The following is a 19,182-nucleotide window of genomic DNA, read 5'->3' on the forward strand; positions in this document are numbered from 1 at the left end:
TATATGAGGATGTATTTATCTTATCTTGAACTTCAGGACTTCTCCTTATGGCAGGGAGCTGAGTTCAGAGAAATCCTTCTCCATGGATTCAAGCTCTAGCCTACAGTATAGAGGGGTGGCCGAGGGAGCGTGGTAGGACAGCAGTGAGAGCATGCACAGGCTGCAGGAAGATACAACCAAATCCAAGCATGCAGCAGGAGAACTGCCCATGAAAGCTGCTGCAGGAAAATGGAATGATGTGGGCAAAACAGTGAAAATATCTATCCAGCGATCTTAGGTATAAACATAAGAATGACTTAGAGATAATAACACGTAAGACTACCCCTTGGGGAAACAGCCTAACATAGAGAACATGATGAATGAACATAAGCACTGAAACTAAAACGAGGCAACCATTGTAGTCTACTGTTAGTGACAGCACATTACTAATATCTACTGTGTGCAGAACAATGATTATGCTGCAAAGAGTATTATACAGAAGGTAGAAAAATACAAGAATTAAGATATTTCATCAATTCAAAATTTTAAAAAAGTCTTTGTTGGTTTTTTTTAGAAAACATCCACAAAACAGAGAAACTTACTGAAATTGCATAAAGTTGAGCAGTAAAAGAACCCCGATCCTTTCAAACTAGTGTGAAATATGGGCAGCAAGATGAACAAATGCACTAAAATGATTAAACCCATTTCTTTTCTTCTGGGCAGTAAATACACAGATTCCACTAGTAAACATCTGTTAAATATACATACCTTTTATTAAATAATAAAGCAAGCATTTGGAGGAAAAAAACACTAGGTTGCTGTGGGACAGTAACCATCACACAGAAATAGGTATTTATATAGATTTGACTATTAAATACAACATAGGGGTTTTTATGATCATAAGACTATTTGCAATTCTTGAAAGCTGTACTACAGTAATGAAATTTGGACAACCAGCTTTTTAATTTTAGAAAATAACTCATTCTTATAATATGCTACACCAGAAAGAGTATTACATAACCTTTTTCAGAATATAGAAGAAAAATTCTATCATGCCTGCCATTTTTTTTTTCCTTCTTAAGTTTCTGGAAAAGTAGAACATGAACTTACCAACATTTATTTTATCATGACCTAATAGTCTGTAATTTAAAGAAAAAAAAAAATCACAATACTATCCAGCATTTCTTTGTGGGCTTTCCATGTTTCAAATTACTTAGGTCCACTTTAAATCTTGAAGAGCTCAGTTTTGGTTACTAAATGTTCCAAAGGATTCCTGATTATATACTAAATTAAAGGAAACAAGAGCTGCCTAGAATTAACCCATCTGATGATTGTGGTGTTATGGGCTTTTTAAGAATCTCTACGGCACTGCGTAAATGTTTTTCTAAAAAACTTTGGAGAGGCTGTGATACAAATAACATTGATACTGTAATTACTGTTAGAATGTTTAAAACCTGCAAAAGTGCTTTCCTGTATTTTGGAATCACACCACTACCACCGCCCCCTCCCCAAGAATAATCTGCATCCATTTTTAAAGTGCTGATGCTTCTGTGAAAGCAAACTTTGGTTACTATTTAATCTGCACACAGGACCATGTCATTTTTATAATAAAATCAAAAGCAAATCCTGTATGTGTACAAGTAAACACAAACACACATCCTAAAGGTGCCTATGAGATTATACACTGATATGATCGGGAATGAATTGATGTTCGTAAGGAACGTTATTTTCCTTTGTCCCAAGACATCTTAAAATGAGACTAGGTATGCGGGCTAGATTAACGGTACATCTAGGCCAGCATTCTGCCTCCAGTAATAACCAAAAGTACAGAACAGGTATGAACATGTGATATTTCTCACTGATACTCTTCTGACCCCCAACTACTTTGATGTCAGGGACTTCCTGAACCATATGTGGTTTCTGTTAGTTTAGCAACTTTCAGCATATCACTCTTCCAAACAATAGTCCACGCTCCCCCTGGAAACCCTATCAGTTTCTAGTATCTACAGCATACTTTCAGAAAGTCATCCCACAGGTCTCTCCACTACCGATTTTATGGAGAACCTCTTCCTTTTGAAGATTCTAAATCTGCCTTCTCTCCTAACTGCCTATGTTCTTGTTTGAAAGGCAGTGGTTAGTCTGCCTCTTCCTTCCTCTGCAGATCTCCATGGCATTGCCCTCAATTCATTCCTTTCCCTGACCAAAGTCCCAGCTTACAGAAGTGTTCTTCGTATGGAAGCCACCCCACGTAGCTCATCATCCTTGCTGGCCTTCTCTAAGCCTCTTCCAGTTCTAATAAATCCTTTCTGAGATGAAGGCTCCAGAAGTGCACACAGCGCTCAGGAGGCAACTGGACCATACACTCTTGTAGTGACATTCTCAATTTTATTCTATATTTCTTTCCCCCAACATTTGGGCTGTGTTTTGGTGACCAATAAGCTCACGATCTAAGAGAATCACCAATCACAATCCCCAAATCTTACTCCTCAATGGTAATACTCAGCTCAAACTCATATATAATCAAGACTGTTCTGCCCAGTGCTCCTCGGTTACCCTCATTTATCTACACTGAATTCTGTTGCCCATTTTGTTGCACAGTCCTCAGCACTTTAATGTCCTTCTACTGGTTCTCCACAGCTGGCTGTCTTCTTCATAGCAAACTTGCTCACCCAATTGCTTATCCCCTTACTGATACCATTTATGAATGTGATGAACAGCACAGATCTCTGTGGAACATAACTGGGACCCTCCTTTAATTGAGAATTGACCTTCTATTTCTACCCTTTGATCCTACCTTTTAATCTGTCATTTACTTGTGTAAAGACCTTCCCTCTTACATTATGGCTCCCTAGTTTCCTTAAAAAGCCTTTTTGATAAAGTTCACTTTGATTTTTGAACCAGAACATCTTTAATTCTTGCTGATGCCTTCAAAGAACTCCAGCTCCCTAAGACAGGACTCTCTCACAAATGCTGCTTTGACTCTTCCCAAATAATCATACCTACCCAGGTAGCCACCAACTCCATGCTTTGTTATAGTATCTACCAAAATTGCCTGGTACAGATTTCAGATTTGCCTGATGAGGGCCTGCCTGGCCCACACCACTCCTGAAATCATGATTTTACATACTTACATTTCAGAAGATTTTTCTAAACCTGAATACTTTAGGATGTACCATTTAAACAATATAATTAGGTTGCAGAGCACAAATAGATAGGATAGGAAGTTACAAGTTTTGCTTTTTGAGACAGAGTCATCTAACTTGAATTGTAATGCAAGACGTTTTCAACAGTTTCAGTACTCAGTCAAGTAAAAGGGTTTCTGGTGCTCTAGTCTACTAGGTGGAAATCACAATGACATCGGTGAACTCAAGATAAACTCCACTCATGTATATCACCACACAACATAATCCTGTGCAGCTAGTGATCTCTGCTCGATCAGAGAGAGACGGTCTGAACTGGAACGGCACAGAAAAAAGCAGCCACCAGTCACTCCACTTTGTGCTGTGCTCCTCATTTAAGCTGAAAAAGTAAAACTTACCAAAGAGCTCAGTAATTTCACTTGAAGGTCTGCTAGGCAGACAGCACAAAGGAACTGCCAGAAGGCAGGGACAGGTTTTAAATAGCAAAGTCTGTAAAATAAGCATGGACTAGAAGTCAGAAAACATGGGACTACAATAATCCAACCAGTGATTCATTGTTTGGGCTTGGAGAAATCCTCTACCCTACCTCAATTTCTGTCTGCTACAAAAAAAAAAAAAAAAAAGGGGGGGGGGAATATACTTACTCGTCTTGCTAACACAAGCTCAAATAAGAGGGGCAAGGTGGTGGCAAGAAGTCTTTGAAAAATCACAATACCACACAGAAGCTGAAGTGACTGTAATAGGCAAGACCCTTCACAGGAGAGTTAGATTTGCCTCATGAGGTTAGGTTAGATGGCTGGGAAGCTCACATTTGGGACAAAATGACAATTCGTGAAGGACAGAAATTAAGTGACTGAGAGAAAGGGTAGTCTCCCCAGTACACATGCTGCATCCCAGGTGCAGGTGGTAACTCTACACAGCTGTCCAAAGAATGTAAGCGGAAGCCCAGTCCTGCCCTGAATCACGCTGCCTGAACAACATTGCCTGGGGGCAAAAACTGTGACAGGGTTTGGTATTGCTTTTTTCGTAACCTTGGATTTTCATATGATTTTTTGAAGCTATTCCAATTAAAATGCTGATCCTGGTTGCCCTGTCTCCTCTGCCTCTTATCCCAGCCCCCAAAGAAAGGCAACAAGTAAGAAAGAGTGCCCAATTTCCAAGCAGCTGCTAATCTTCCAATACACTCTGCAGCCAAGGAACTGCTGTTCTATCTGAAAAGAAAATACTTTATAGATTATTGTAACTTTACATTAAATAAAAAGTGTCATGTTTAGTCACGATTGCTTTTGCTACTGCTGCTACAGCTGTGATGCTGGATGACCTTATGAGCTATAACACAAAAGCCTTAGGAAAGGATAACTGAAGATGCAGAATACTTAGGGTAATGCCAAAGCAAATCCCTCTTCAAAGCTGTTATCAGTGAGCCTTTCAGAACCTGCACAGCACAGACACCGAATGTATGTCTGACTCTGTTCATACATATCAGCTTTGCCTATGCAATGATGTTAGCATACACCTAATCAGCTTCCCCCGTTCACAGAGTGTTTGCGTGCCATTTTGCTATGCGAACATCCTTGTTAACGAGGTAAGTACATAGCTCTGCATTTGTTCCCATCTCCCATTCAGCGTGTTGAGCGGTTCATTTACCGTGCTCTGCTTCAGTTTGTCATGCAACACATTTTGGGATGCACATCTTATGAATTCTGAGATGTGATGCCAGATTAATGAACAATTAAAAGCAGTCATGCATAATTTAGAGCTACACGACTGAACACAGCAGAGGGAGATGAAGCCAGGCAGTTAGTATCCAGAACAGTCACCTGGAGTACAATTTTTGGATTCAGGTGACTGGCAGCAACTACTAGTTTCAGGCAGCAAAGGCAGAACCTGCCAGAAGTCCACACAGATTCTGCCCTGGAGTTGCACCAACAGAAAACCTATCTGGGAGCTCCTGTGAGCCTGATGAAATGTCATAACGATGTAGTCACCAAACAACTTTACCATTAAATCACAAGGTAATCAGCTTGTTATTGGCAGGGCAACCAAGTCAGGAAGGCTGAGAGTAGCATGAGGAGGTTTCTCCATGTCTGTCAATGCACAGGAGGTCACGGATAGCTTTGAAGGGATAGGGTTCCCTACTGGCACAGAAGCAGGTGGTGAGATGCGTACCTGCTGCCCTACTCTACCCCAGCTCCACCTCCCAAACACACAGGCTTAAGACTTTATCAACACGACGGCATATTCCTTCATGGTCCTGCTGGACAGAGTTTATCACAGTAAGCAGTCACCAATACTAATAATGGGTGGTCTATGATGAAAGACCTATGACCTGCAAGGTAATTTTTGTTCTCCACAGTCCAAGACACCAGGGCATTTAAGAGCTCTCCTCTTTTTTTAAAGCAACTTAGTGGACTCTGCTTCCCTGATTTCCAAGCCTACATTAAGTAATCAGAGAAAAACACATTCAAGGCTTTGCCTTGAACGGCTGCACACTGCCAGCGCGGCAGGCTTCCAGAAAGGTGGAAGGAAGATGGTGACAAAAAAGATGGAATAAAAATAGTCTTATGACTGTATGGTATGCATCAATGTTTCATGCACATTATGGGAAAAAATCCTGGAGGGCAGATGGAAACATGAAATGGAGATGCTTTTGTGAGTCCCGGAGAATGTATTCCTCTAAGTGCTCTCCAACAAGACGCTTGAGCTCCTTTCACGCTGTGGCAAAGTAGCTGCAGGCTAGCAAAAAATTTGCAATCAAAAGGTACGTTTTAGTTTAATTTTATTTTTAAGAAGTTGTGAAGAGATGAGTTTTACAAGTCGTGTGTTCAATTATTTTTCAGACAGGTGTCTAGAAAATGGACTTATTTACTGATGTAGCTGATGGTGCTTTTTCAATGAAAAAATAATGACCTTAAAAACTAAGTAGGTCGTGCCAGGAGTGCTCCTCTAGATGACATACACAAGATCCTGAATACTGTCAGGCAACATTTCTAATTAGCTCAACTGACATAGTGGTCTCAATATGGAATATCTTCTACGTTTTACAGGGTGTTGGAGGTAAAGTGCTTGACCAGTGTTTTGTTACAACTGTTTATGTTTAGCACCTTTGTATTGCCTGTTTCTTGTCCCCTTCCAGAATCGCATAATCCATTTCAATCTTCTGGCAGTTCTCCAGGAAACCCTCCTTTCACCACTCTGCCTTTGCAACCTCCTGCTGAGCTGAGCTGACAATTTCAAGGTTCAGATCCACCTTTCGTTTATCTTCTGAAATCTGATGGCTATCTTTTAGCTAATAATTCCCCTCTTCATATGGGCTGCAGATTTTTTATGTGCTAAGAGAAATCAGAAAAAATAACGATGTTACTAGTCACCCCATTCATTACAAACTCTATTTTAATACTAACTAGTTTCTTCCCTCATGACCACATACAAATTCTTTTCCCCCAACTTTTCATTTCACCGTGTTCCCTTCAAAACTGCAAGATGCCTTCCAAATTACTTCCACATACTACATATGCTGTTGTAGGTTTTTCTGGGACATACGTAATGGAGTAAGTTGTTTGCTATTGTTTCAAAACTTGAAATGGTCAGACACTGTTGGATAGGCATTTGAGTATAAAGGGTTCCGCCTTTGTTTTTTTTTAAAAAAACACAAAACAGTAGGCATTACATTTGTAACAGCACACGTGCAACTAGCTGGCCTCATGCTGAAGGATATTACTCCCTAGCAAATTCCTGGGAGACTTAACGGCCTCATTTATAAAGACAACAGGCAAACTGTGATAATACACTGCAAGGCTACCTATCAACAAGCTTAATCCAGGAGTGCTAAAGGAAAATTTGCTTAAAGAAAGAAAAAAGGAAAAAAAAGAAAGAAAAAAGGAAAAAAAAGAAAGAAAAAAGGAAAAAGGAAAAAAAAGAAAGAAAAAAGGAAAAAGGAAAAAAAAGAAAGAAAAAAGGAAAAAGGAAAAAAAAGAAAGAAAAAAGGAAAAAGGAAAAAAAAGAAAGAAAAAAGAAAAAAGGAAAAAGGAAAAAAAAGAAAGGAAAAAGGAAAAAAAAGAAAGGAAAAAGGAAAAAAAAGAAAGGAAAAAGGAAAAAGAAGAAAGGAAAAAGGAAAAAGAAGAAAGGAAAAAGGAAAAAGAAGAAAGGAAAAAGGAAAAAGAAGAAAGGAAAAAGGAAAAAGAAGAAAGGAAAAAGGAAAAAGAAGAAAGGAAAAAGGAAAAAGAAGAAAGGAAAAAGGAAAAAGAAGAAAGGAAAAAGGAAAAAGAAGAAAGGAAAAAGGAAAAAGAAGAAAGGAAAAAGGAAAAAGAAGAAAGGAAAAAGGAAAAAGAAGAAAGGAAAAAGGAAAAAGAAGAAAGGAAAAAGGAAAAAGAAGAAAGGAAAAAGGAAAAAGAAGAAAGGAAAAAGGAAAAAGAAGAAAGGAAAAAGGAAAAAGAAGAAAGGAAAAAGGAAAAAGAAGAAAGAAAAAAGGAAAAAGAAGAAAGAAAAAAGGAAAAAGAAGAAAGAAAAAAGGAAAAAGAAGAAAGAAAAAAGGAAAAAAAAGAAAGAAAAAAGGAAAAAAAGAAAGAAAAAAGAAAAAAAGAAAAAAGGAAAAACCCCAACACCTCCTTTACCTGCAATGTTTGTGTCAAACCTCCCTCCCACACTCTTTTCACTCCAAAAAATTACTGCAAAATACACTGCAAAATCAAGAAAATTCTGTAGCAGTTGTTACATATAGACAAGCTCACTCTACTAAATAAAAGTTTTAGAACAGCAAAGCAGTTCAAACTTCCTTGTGTACTTCACCCTCAGCAAAGATTGAGCATGCTAATGAAACTCCGTGACAGCCCAGCTTTATATTTGCGACTGCATTAAGATTTATAAACACCGAGCATGACTAAGGTCTGGAGCAGGGGGGCAGCATAACCAAAGCTGGGGAAGGCTGTGATTAGTGAGGAGGAAATGAGAGGAGATCAAATCAGCTGCGAAAGGAGGCAGAAAAGTGCAACTCACGCCTGGGACTTGGAACAGCAAAGAAATGTACCGTTAAAGCTTTAAAGTGAGACAGATGAGAGGATGCCATTTCAGGGAGGGGAAGAAGAGTTTAAAAAAAAAAAAAAAAGGAAAAGGCAATATGAAAAATGCAAAAGCATCAATGTGATCAAGAGCTCTTGTATTTGTGGAGTCAGGTACTGGAGAAAGCCCTGACTCAGCACCACAGATGTGACAGGTGACACTGACTGGGAGGACGGCAAACCAGCACTTGTGAAACTGAAGGACGTATTGCATGGGCAGGGGCGTAGGCAGCAGCAGGAGGAAACACAGAGCCCCATGTAACGCCATCCATCCTCTGTGTTTGTGCATCCCTGCGAACACAGCGTTCCCTCCAGCCTTCAAACTCTCTCCCCTTGCACCCACGCGAGGAGCTGAGCTCTGGGGAGCGTGGAGGTGAGCTGTGCCGCGGCTCCGTCTCAGCTGGGACGGGCATGCTCCTTGCTGTGTCTAGCTGGGCTGGGCTGCTTCGTGCCCTCCCCAGAGCCCCAGGGCTCCCCAAGGCAGGCAGGGAGCAGGCAGAGTGCTCCGTGGTGACATTGGCACCAAGAGCAGGGTCACCTCTCTCCTTCTAGAGATCCGCAGGCTTCCCAAACAGGGCAAGGTAGCTACGGGACAGAGCTGCGAAGACCTGGGCAGTGAAGATAACTTGATGCCACTCCTCATGGGATGGATTTCTTACACAGAGGGTAGAGAGCGCAGAGAACAAGGGGAAAGAAAAGATGTGGAGGTACAAGGGAGTTGACACAGTAAAGTTTCTGAGAAGTCCTTCAGTACAGCAGGACTGATAACTAGGCAAGGGTAGCTGAGTGAAGACTGAACAGAATTTGCTGGATTTGACATGCAAATTTTTGGGGTGGGGGATACCAACAGTAAAGGTTGTTAACTCTGGATGAGAGGGTAAGAGAAATTAAGAGATGTAGGGACAGCAGCTGGAGTGCAGAAGTTGAGAGGTGGCCCGTGAGTGACAGTACATCTGGGTGGATGAGGAGCCCAGAGCAAATAAATATAACAAGAGTCTGATCTAAGTTTGAGAACGCCTAAGTTAAATGGCAAGGGGAAGGCTGCTACCTGAGCCAGAGAGCTCCGCTCCAGAAAAAGTAGTTTAAACCCTCCTGTGAAGTTATTGTGCAATTGGGCATGCAATACTTACTGGATCGGCTTCCTCCTCCAGCCTCTGCAGGATCCTGTAGACATTTCTTGGGTATTGTTCACGTCTGGTGAGTCACAGTGCTTGCAGCAGGCCCAGGCCCAGCTGGACACTACGGCATAGGTGAGGCTACCGACCTTTATTTGCTGGGTTTTTACCCGGTTACCTCGGGCCTCTGCTGTGGCACTGTGCACCATCCGGGGGCGGGGGGGGAAATAAATCACTCCTGGATGCGGTGGCAATGTCACTTGCAAAACCACAGCCCAAAGCACGTATGAGGGCACTGATCAAGAATCCCGTTGTATTTCCTCCTCTTCTGCTACATCCTTTGTGGTCCTTTGTGTTGATTCATCCCCGAGACCAGGTCCAGGTGTGCTCTCTCGCTTTCATTTATGTGGGCAGTGACCTGTACCTGCCATCCCGTAACGATTCGTATCTGAGTAGGGTCAGACATACATGAACCGGAGGCCACCAGAGCTTTGGCAGACTCTTCAAAGCTAATCAATCATTACAACCAACTTCCTTACAACCCCCACCACAAAGAGCAGCACTCTTGGCTACCTGACAACACATACGGAGCATGTACCTCCAGTCAGGATGATCCTGGAGTAAAGAAGGACATGGGTAGTGAGCCAGGTGGGAAGAAACACAAACTCCAGCACGTTATAAGCAATTAACCCAAAGAAACCTTAGAGTGGAAACTAACTCACCACATCAAGCATTTACTGCACTTACTACAGTAAGTAGTCTTTTTTGATACGACTTTGAGAATTAAGTTCAGCACAGACACATGATGCTGCAAGAGGAACTGAAGAGTGTTCAAGGTAACATCCTACTGTGGACTAAGCCATAGTAAATTGTTTTTGTTAATTATTTCCCAGTGATCAACAGCCTAGACATTCTTTCTCACTACCTCCGTTTTAAGGTTCACAAAGGGACAATTCTACCTATTATCTGCTTGAGTGAATCCTATTTTTCCATACTTAGAAAAGCAAAACAGAAGTAAAAAAAGAAAACGCAGTAAATTTTGCATGCAGTTTCTGTTTGTTAGGGCAAATCTTTTTTTCAACATACAGGAATAATATCATGCAGAAGGTAAAAAAAAATCCCCACAATAGATTATTCCTCATCCTCTGCCTTTAAGAGACTACTCTAATAGATAACACAAGCAGGTTTGAGCAACTGTAGTAACTGTTTTCAAGCGTATCTTCTCTAAGCCACTGAGATGCCAAAAGAACGGGTCAGGTGGACATGCATTTCAGATCTGCTAAGTCCTGGTCCCATCTCTCTCACGTACCCCTCTGCAATTTTGACCAAAAGCAGCTCTTATCTACTGCATATCACCTAGTGCATTTTTATCAACTTCCAATCCTTGCTTAAATAAAGAAACAAAACCACTTAACTAAATCCAGGCTACCTCTCTGTCAAGTATGCCCTTCTCTTGCAACCTGACCCGACCATCCCTAGTTGCTAACGTGCAGCCCTAGCCACGCCACTCTTGCAGATCCTCCACCGCCCATTAGCAATCGCAGCACCGCACTCCTCCTTCAGAGGTTTCACTGCTCTAATGGCAAAACCTGAGGAATCACTTCAGCTCCTCGCCGCAAAAGCCCATAGGTCACTGTGCACTGTGAATCAAGTGTTCGAGCTTTCTATTAGATACACAGGCTGTTCTTTATTTACAAAGGCCTGGATGTTAAGAAGACACCACTGCAAACAGAAGGAGTATTTATTTACAGATATCATTAGCAATTTACAAGAAAATGTAATAAACAGGTCACATGAACAGCTGAAGCACTGAGTGGCTAACTGGATATTTCAGCTATCTTAACTAACTTCAGTATTGCATCAAATGCTGTAAGAGAGCGACAGATCACTAATGCCAAGTTAAGTCATTTTCAGTAACAGTTCTCATGGAATTTTTTCCTTCTAAATAATCAAAACAATTGGTCATTGGACCTTATAAGGAAAAGTGCCATACCAAACAGAATTTCATAAAATACAGCTGGTTTAACTTCACAGTTCCCTCCAGCGTATCTGCAGCACCTGAATTTTGGGGCTGCATTTTTATGGTTTTTTTTAAACAGGACGACAAGATAAAACTATTAAAATAATTAGCAGTAGAGTAACTTACTAAGATGGTTTAATCTGTTCTTACGACAGTGAGAGACATTCAATAAAACCACAGCATAGCAAATTTTAAACTAATAAACACCAATACTTTATTTTATTAGCCTGTGAGATTTACTGCCAGAAGGTAGCATACAGTTAGACAGACTAGACTTATATAGATAACTGGCTCATCCAGAATTATAATATGATTTCAAGAGGGCTTCAGAAAAAATAATACCAACCCTCTTTTTTCAGGACAAAATCCAAACCAGCAGAGAGTTAAATAAGAGAGGATCTTCTCCTCTGTATCTTATGGTTATACCACCCCTGGAAGCATCTGTAGCAGCTAATATCAAGACAAAATACAGGACTAGACAGAACAGTAGTCAGAATTCCTGTGTCGTATCAGATCTAGAGAGGATAACACTTTTGTGAACTCCAAACAGCAGCCTCCCATCTCTCCACAGCATCTTTTGAAACATGCAGTCGAGCTTGCCTCGAGTATAGCAAAATATATGTTTTAAGACCTCGGGCACTGGGATACCTGCCAAGTCACAACAAATATGTATACATAATCTAATCTACTTACATTTTGAGTGGAAACTCTGTGCCCTTTAGATATATCCCTCAAGGCTACGAATAGCATACTTGTTGGACAGGATGAAGTTTCCCTGTGTAAGTAATAACTGAGCTCTTCTGGCATCTACCTACTCCTCCCGGCTTCTTCCAAAACCAAAGACTGGGGAGGGAAGAGTGATGAGGATGAAGGTGAGGAGTTTCGGAGACAGGGGCAAAGGGAAATTAAGGAAGAGGAAACAGAGACAAATTATAGGTAGATTAGGAACAACAAGGCTCCCTTAATAAAACAGCTATAAGAAAGCAGTCTCTTCCCCCTGCCCCCCCTTTACCTGGCAGGTGACAAGTTTGTAAAAAAATCCTCAAAATGGAGAAACCCATGAAGAGGAGAAGGGGGCCTAAAAAGTGAAATTAAGCAAAGCAGAGGCAAAGCAGCAGTGTTAACAAATTGCAAGGCAACACTCACTGTCCAACAGATTTGAATACAGAGAGGATTATTCACAGCCTTGGTATGGTCACCTTTTCTTAGGAAAAAGTGGCTAGAAAGAAAGCCAATTAAATCCTTGGGAGCCTGTACGGGCTTCTACAGCTAAAAATAAAATTAACAAAACAAAAATCAAACCAGTTTAGAATACACATGAGTGTAAACAAACGGGCATATTTTGACAGAACAAAGCAGTAGTTAAGTAACTGTGTTGCCTTCTAAAATGAGGGAATATTACTATTTTTCTTTAAAAGCAGGTGACTACTGGGTTTGAAATTTCATACTGCACTTGTTTCTATGACCTATGATCCTTCTGTTAAGAAAAGCTAAACAACTGGATAAATTTTAATAAGAGATCTTTGCATTTGGACTCTAGAAGAAAAATTTCACTGGCAGCCTTACTTCCTACCACTAACCAATCTCTTAAAATATAGTATCTACTAATCCTTTAAAATACTTGGCCTAATTGCACACAATAGTGGACAGACTTATCTGAAGCAGATCTACTGTGGTCTTCATTACTTGTTTTAGCAGGATTTTTTTTTCTTTACTTCTAACAGGTAATGTTACAACTACAAATTTCAAACTGCAACTGCCCTGCTTACCCAAATCTGAGTACCAGAGGGCAGGCAAGGGAGATGTGGGGACTCATGCCCGTGCCATCGGTGTTTGTAACTGCACAAACGAGCAGTCTTTAAGACAAAAGAAATAGGTGTAAACACGAAGCGTGGATTCATGACCAGCTAATGCTGGGTAATACCGTCTGACAGCAAGCTTTCTATCATTAAGAACACATGAGAAAGTAACACATAGAAACTTGGCTGTAGAAATTACATTTCTTTCCTGCCTCCTATCATACCGAAGAAATCTGCTGGAGTAAAGAAAGGTATGCATCCTCTTCTCCTGCAGAGAGAGCTGGAAGCTCATCTTACTAAACCACACTTGTTACATGTTATCGACCACACACAATACACTTATTTCTGACCTGTAGCGATGAGAATCTTCCATCCCGCTCCTCAAACACACCGCTCTCTCCCAGCCCCGCCAGTTAGCGCAAGCTGCCACCACGACTAGTGCTGGGGGAAACATCTGCTAAAGGGCCGGGTACAAAATGGTCAAAAAGAGTGAGGGTTACGCAAAGGAACAGCTAAGAAAAACGACACAACACTACCAAAACAGGTACAATGGCCTGGTGATTTCAACACGTCCCTTTCTGAAATCGCTTGTTTCCTTAGCAAAGCAGGGGGGTGCTTTCAGAGGAGCCCGTATCCCAAACGGGAACACGAGAACGTGTCAGACATCTGTATTTCAGTCTCATTGTTACCACAGTTGTCAACAAAACTTTAGGTTTTGTACCCAAAAGGCTGTACTCGCAAAGACGAGGGCTGATACTTCCCTTGAATTACAGGGTCACAGAAACCAGCACTGTGAGACATCACTTTTAAAAAAAAAAAAAAAAGGCAAAACAAAACCAACACAAAACAAAACACTGAAGAATCACTCAGCATGGATATGACTATAGTACAAATAGTTGCTGCCAGTTAACCTCAAGGCCTGATCCCTCATCAGATTTGATAGCTGCCTTGGCAAGCAGCTTCAGCAGCTACTTTCTCATCTCTGGACCCAATCCCAAAGGCAAAGCAGCTATCTCCAGAATCAGGTAACTCACCTAAGCAAGCGCCTTGTTTTCTGGGTCGACCACAGGCAGAGGCAGCCGTGCCCAGCCAACACCCCAAGCTGGCCGGACACAAGCCACCTCCTCGCTGGAGGCCGGGCTGTGCGGCAAAAGCAGTGCCAGGCTCAAGCGCCCGTGAGCAGCTCGGAGGCGGGGGTAACAGCTCTGGCACAGCACCTTGGCTAACGCTTTGGGAACTGGAGATGGACACATCTGTCCAGCTGTCAGGTTGAACGGAGCACAGGACAGCACTCTGTCAGCCTGTCCAGAGCTTAGTTATTTTGAGCGTGCCTCCACACTGAAACAGTTCAAGGTACGGTGCTTCTTCCTCCTTTTCCTTCTCACACCGGTGCTTGTCTGGCCACGCAGTGTACGAGGGCAGAAAGCTAAAACAGTCAAATTAACCCTAGAGACCTAAAATGGTCAAATTAACCCTACAGAAAAAATGCCGACTATTTCCATGCAGTCTAAGTCTTTGGAGTGGCTTAGTGCCAGCACAAGAGAAGGCAGAGAAGAGCCATCTCAGGTACAGGGATGAGCAGGTTGGGATTCCCACAGCTCTAGCCCAAACTGCAAATCACCGAGAAACTGCACCCACAGATTTCCTATGGTCTCTTGGCACTAACCAGATTGAGCAGGAACAGCAGACATTTCAGCACCCTGCTAAACAAGGGGATTGGCACCACCTCTGTCTTGCAGACCCAACGTCCAAGAGGGCAGCGAGGGGAACCAACCTGGCAGAACAGACTGAGCACAGCAGACTAATGGAGTATCACGGCACTGTGAGATGCTCTCACCTTAGCAGGGGTGATGAGAGATACTAAATGACTAAGTTCATATTATTGGCGGTGCATATATTTCCTTGAACAAACTCGGTCAGAACTAAGTCAGCCAAACATCTACAATCACAACAGAGAGGACTGGGCAACTGTTTCAACTCACTATTCCCACTACAGTGAAAATAAGGTAGAAGTTTACAGTCCTCTGCACCAGAGATGGCTATCAACCACAGAGACCAACACAGGGGCTTCTAAAAGGTGAATTAAAAAAAGTATCTACTATACTTAAATAACATTACCTTTCATATTGAAATTCTATCTTCTGATTTAACAGGAAGCAAGGCTGCCATGTGATGAGATGGAAGAGTCTCAGAACAGCATCAAATCCAAATAAATACTTTTTGCCTCATTTCAATATTGAGGAAAGGTGGAGAAAAGTTATCTGGACATACAATTATGATGGTAGCATGGCCTCTTGCTTGGAGCATGTTTTCAAAGAAAGAATGAAAACATGAAGGTAAAGAGAAAATCAAATAAAACTTAACACGATTTTTAAAAGTTGAACCATGTCAAACATCCAACTTTTCTTCAACATGACAAAATAGTCTTTATATAAAGCAAGCACAACAGTGCTAGTCTCACTCAGTAAGAAACCTGATACACTACCACCTGAGCAGTAGTTTGTTGAGCTGAGAAGAGAGGGGTTAGTTCAGGAATAGTATGGCAGGAAAAGCAGCAGATCAAGAAGAGATGACAACAGATCTCTTTCTGAAAGGTGGAAGGATGTTATTTATGGAATTCTGCCAAGACTGGTCTTCAGTCTTTTTTGATTCAACATTTTCATTTACATTTTTTTTTATGCCTTTAAGTGAGCACTACCAAAATGTGTAGAAAATACAAAACTAGGAGGTACCAGAAGTACAGTGCAGACTGAAACAACACACAAGAAAAACTGCAACAAATCTTAAGGACAGCTGTGACAGAAATGGGATGAAAAATAACAACAAAGGACAGAGTAATGCACTTAGAGACTAGTGGTTTCTGCTGAAAAGTGACGAATCATTAGTTGGAAGTAGCAGAGAAGGAAAAAGTTTGTGTATAACCATCCTATAAGCAGCTAGTAAAAGTCACTAAAGAGAGCTGGTTGAGAAGAAAGAAAATATAATGATTCAAAAAAGCAGCTGTATTTCTAGTGCAGAAAGGAACATACAGATGACACTACAGCGGACTACCAAGATCCTGCTGAGAACACCATGTATAAATCTGGTAATACATATTCACAAAAAATTTATTTGGGATAGCACAACAAAACAGCTGACAAAAAACCCCAAACAAACAAACAAAAAAACCAAACAAAATGTCTTAAGTACACCAATGAGAAAATCAGCAGGGATGGCATAAAAAATAAGTGTAAGCTTATCATAAGTAAGTTTAGGCTGGAAACTAAAAGGGTTCCTAGCCAACAAAACACTGGCTTTAAGTTTACATGTCAGAAGATAGGGATGTGAAGAGAGGAAAAAAATGTAACTAGGAGCTATATAGGTTCACAGACAGACATGGTTTCTGTGACAGCAAGGCATTTGGCTCAGCCAGGGTGATTTGTTCCAGCTCTGGGTGATTTGTTCCAGTTCTGGGTCCCTGAATTCTCATCGGAACACAACGATGGTCCTAGCGGGTCAGAGCAGAAGCCCATCTAGCCCAGCAGCCTTGCTCCAGTACGAGCAGATCATGAAGGCGGCAAGCGTGTAGTATTTTGGGCAAATATCAACATTTGTGATAGGGACTTTCTGCACTAGATAGATTTAATAGCCCTCTTTTCCACTAATTTGGCAGTCCCCTCTTATGCCCATGTAAGCTTTTTTTAACTCAGAACATCCCACGGCAAGGAGTTCCACAGCATAATTTCACATTTTATTCACATCTGCTTTCTTTTAGCTTGTTCTGAACCCATCTCCCACTACTCCTCTTTCCTCTCAGTTAATAATTTCGCTCTTCCTTCATCCCATCTATGCCACTCATGATTCCTTTACGATCCCCTGTCTATGATATGAAACTTCTATTGTATTCTCCCTTTTGTAGTCTCTTACCAGGCTGAAAAGTCTAAGTCGACTTCGACGTTCCTTGCATGGAAGCTGTTTCACTAGTTTGTGCATATTCATCACCTTGTCCTGTATTTTCTCCATTCTACATATATCTTTTGTACAGTATTCAGGAGACAGACACACCACAGATCGTTGCCTGTTTTATTTCTTTCCTAACAATTCCCAATGTCCACTGCAGTACTATAGATAGTAAGCTTGATGTCTCTATGGCAGGCAAGCCAGCATAAACTTGGAATAACAACGGAGGGGGGCGGGGAGGGGTGGGAGGACACATGAACAAACACAACGTATTGGTGAAGAGGCAACACAACTTTTGGAAAAGGAAATCAAGCTCTATGGAGTAAGTGGAGTTCTCTGAAAGAATCAATAAACATATAGATAAGGGAGATGCATACCTGCACTGAAGTGGCTACAGACGGACAAAGCTGAACAGCCTGGTAGTTACTGCCTCTTCCAATAAAAGAGCTGGAGATGTGAAGTGAAATGATGAAGACACAGGCCCAAGACGGAAATGTACCTGTTCTTCACACATTTCTGCTGTAGAACTCCTTGCAACAGGGTGTTTAGACACTTAAGAGTTTACAAAGGCTCAAGATGTCACAGGAAAACGTTCATGGAAAGGGTCCAGTAAGGGTTAGTAAATACAAACCCACCATATCTGGCTCAGGAAGCCTTTGACAAGCAAATTATTGAAGATCAGGAGAATACTCTGGGAAAGCTATCCCTACACGCTTGCCCTGCTGCTGTGCCTTTCACCGCACCTTTGGTTTTGCCACTGTCAGAAACAGAACACCAGGCTTTGATACGCACACAAGCGTAATTATTCTTACTAAATAAAATGCAAACAGAATTTGATCAGCATTTATCAGGTTGATTAAAAATACTATTTGTCATCTCAGGCCTTGATTGGGCTGCTAAGACCTGCAATAACAGTTCTCGAACAACTCATGATTTGAAAGCAGGGCAATTCCTCTGTTAATTTACACAAGAACCGACACTGCTGTCAGTAGGTACAAATGTTAACTCAAATCCAGCATATTTTACTATTGGCAGAATGAGTAGGATCAGATTTCACCATGCTGCCAAACACTTGCCATCATAAGACAAACTCCTGTACATAAGACAACTTCAGACTTTGCCAAACTGCCATTGTTTGGGCTGAAATTTTACAAGTTAGTGTCTGCTTCAGTGTTTTGTTTCTTCACTTTTTATTCATTCAAAACAGTACAGCCATTTCAAAAAAAAAAAGGTTAATGTAAAAAAAGTTTTGTCTGTGTCAAAAGACTCTGGCAGACTTTTCCTACTTTTCCTAGAGTTTTGAACCCCTGTCCTTTGGGATGGAGACTTGAAATTAGACAGGGATAGTGGTAGAGCTGTCATTCCTGTGAACTCTACCCAAATTTGGCCAATTTCTTGATTGCTTATTCCACAAGCCCTTTAGTCATTCAGAAACCAATCTTTTGAGTCAGATAATTGAACGCTGTCCTAGAGAACTCAGATTCTAGTAGAGATCTCTGTGTCATTTAAATTGAACGCTACAGAAGAGGTCATTAATTTTCCAGGTCCTTGGCATGAGTCTACAAGGAGTGATTTGCAGAAATACTTAGTGCCTGCAGCTGCAGTGGAAGGCAGTGAAAGCTGCGTTCTAAACAGATTATGAAGACAATGGTTTTGAAAAACTCGGCCTAGTAATCTCAAAACAGGTTCTCCCAAAAAATGCCACAGAAACTTGATTCCTAAAAAAACAACTCTCAGAAAAACCACAAGAGCCATTTACTTTATTCTCACTCTGCATTTTATCCTGTAAATGCACTGCAGGCTCTCCTGCTTTGGTATCAAGGTGCTTACAGCATAAGTCTCACGATGCGGGTTGGGCAAGTAGTGTCTCTCCATCACAACAGTCAGAAATGATGTACAAGCAGCTAGGTATTTCACGAGGGTACGGACTGTGGCTGTAGGGCAGGATTTCTCAAAGTATCCAGAGCCTGAAGCAAAACATCAAACGTGCTAGAGAGCATACCAGAACTCTGTATAAATATGTTCCATTGTCAAGATCCATGTATAAGTTTCCAGCCAGCAAACTGGCTTGTGAACTCCCATCTGCGGGATACATACAGCGCTGAGAACTAGCATCCTATTGGGAATTTGCCT

The 19,182-nt window shown here is 41.3% G+C and overlaps 1 protein-coding gene across 4 annotated transcripts in view; it reads right to left on the reverse strand.

Annotated features, from left to right (window-relative positions):
• PLAG1 (PLAG1 zinc finger) overlaps positions 1-19,182 on the reverse strand; it is a 48,791-nt gene that overhangs the window by 11,919 nt on the left and 17,690 nt on the right. Inside the window, exons 2-3 of one of the 4 annotated variants that reach the window (XR_012774467.1) lie at positions 9,307-9,739; positions 5,882-6,451 (exon numbers count right to left, since the gene is read on the reverse strand). The exons of the other annotated variants lie outside the window; for them this stretch is intronic. The gene's annotated coding sequence lies outside the window, so the exon portion shown is untranslated. Of the gene's footprint in view, positions 1-5,881; positions 6,452-9,306; positions 9,740-19,182 lie in introns of those variants that run through there. 4 annotated transcript variants of the gene reach the window in all.

The sequence above is a fragment of the Mycteria americana genome, chromosome 2 (assembly GCF_035582795.1).
Source record: "Mycteria americana isolate JAX WOST 10 ecotype Jacksonville Zoo and Gardens chromosome 2, USCA_MyAme_1.0, whole genome shotgun sequence".
NCBI classification, from domain to species: Eukaryota; Metazoa; Chordata; class Aves; order Ciconiiformes; family Ciconiidae; genus Mycteria; species Mycteria americana.